Raw genomic sequence first — 1732 nt, forward strand, 5'->3', positions numbered from 1 at the left:
GAGGTGGGTGTGGGGGCGGGGCCGGGGCCGCGCATGGCCGGAAGAAGGGCGTGGGGCGCGGGAGAGGGGTGGCGGGAGGCGGGTGTGCGCAGCCTGCGCGCGTCCGGGAGCGGGGCGCGGTTTACAGGGAGGTGTGGATGGTACTCGGAACAGCGGTGACTGACAATCGTTAGCACGAAATACGCCACCGTTTATGGATCACACCGAGAAGGGCCTACGTGTACCTATGTGATGAACTATCCCCGTGACCGTCGTTCGCCGTTGTCCGCACCACACGGAAAGTCTTCCCTCTGGCCACGAAGGGTGTTTATTTCTCCGGTGGACCGAAGAGAACGACAGAGTGGCCCTCCGCACTCAACGCCGAAGCGCGCGCCTGGGACGACCGGCCCCGGAAAGCGAGGGACTGGACCCAGCTGGCAGCCTCGCTCGTTTTTTGTTTGTTTGTTCGATTGTTCTTTTCCTCGTTTTCTTTTTTCCCACCTCCCGCCTCCCCCACAACAGACGACGCCCCACCCTGTTGCCGCGCCTCCCCCGACTAGAGTTCCTGAGCGACGGGGGAGTGACAGAAAACATTCCTCTCCCCCCCGCCCCCCATCGAATACGTAGAACGCCCCTCTTCTAGTCAGCCGTCCCTCCTCCCGCTTCCCCCGCCCCCCGCCACTACTTCTATTTTGGACGGAAATCCCCACCCACCCCCCAACCCCCACCCCCCCTCTGGGCACCAGAAAGCTTTCCCGTCCCCCCACCACCACCACCACCGCCACCACACACTTCGATTTGAGTCTGTCCTATGCGGGGGGGCGGGGCGGGGCGGGGCGGGGGGGGGGGGAGATGTGTCCTACACGACTAGGTTGAGAAACAACGGCTTGAATCCGAGTGAGTGAGTGTGTGTGTGTGTGTGTGTGTGTGTGTGTGTGTGTGCCGAAGAAGGCGGTGGGGAAAGACAAAAACAAATAACTTTTCAGAACAATACCCATGGCCAGTGTCATTAACTGACTAGCTCCTCCTTAGCCGTCTCTGCTCTCTCCTCCCTCCCTCCTCCCCCCTACCCCCCTCCTCTCCTCCCTCCCGTCCTCCCTCCCTCCCTCCCGTCCCCGAACCCCACCACCGAAGAAGTGAGTGAATGGAGAAGTAAGGCGACTCAAAAGTCACACCTGATTCAAAGTGTCGATGCTGTGAAGGGCTTTTAGATGCTAGAGCTCGCCCCGCCTGCCTCGCCTTTGGAACGGCAGCGCCTACGCCTACTGTCACGGAGGAATGACCTTCATTCGCCCCGACGGGAAGAAAATATTCCCTTTGGCCGAACCCTGGCTTTTCACACTGCAGATGACCCCCTGTGACAGGCGCAGGGAGCAGCTCCCTGACTCCGATTCGGGGAGACGGTGCTTTGGTGTGTGTGCGCGCGTGCGTGCGCGCGCGCGGCGGCCCAAGGGTGGTAAAACCAGACACCGCCTATCATTCATTGATCGTTTTAACCGTTTCTGAGTGTACGGTTCGCTGGCATGGGGTCCCTTCACGTCCTTGTGGAGGACACACGAAGGGGCCGCAGACTAAACCTGAAAAGCCGGGGGGGGGGGGGGGGGAGGGGACGGCGGCCTGTCAGCCTCTACGGAATCGGAGGGCCGAGATGAACCGCACGGGACGGTCCGAACGTGAAACCTCCTGACTGAAAGAGGGTGGGTCGTGGCTGGCCGGCCGTCAAACCTTTGGCCTGTGGCTTCCTTGACAGAGG

The sequence above is a fragment of the Rhinolophus sinicus genome, unplaced genomic scaffold (assembly GCF_036562045.2).
Source record: "Rhinolophus sinicus isolate RSC01 unplaced genomic scaffold, ASM3656204v1 Contig84, whole genome shotgun sequence".
Classification (NCBI taxonomy): Eukaryota; Metazoa; Chordata; class Mammalia; order Chiroptera; family Rhinolophidae; genus Rhinolophus; species Rhinolophus sinicus.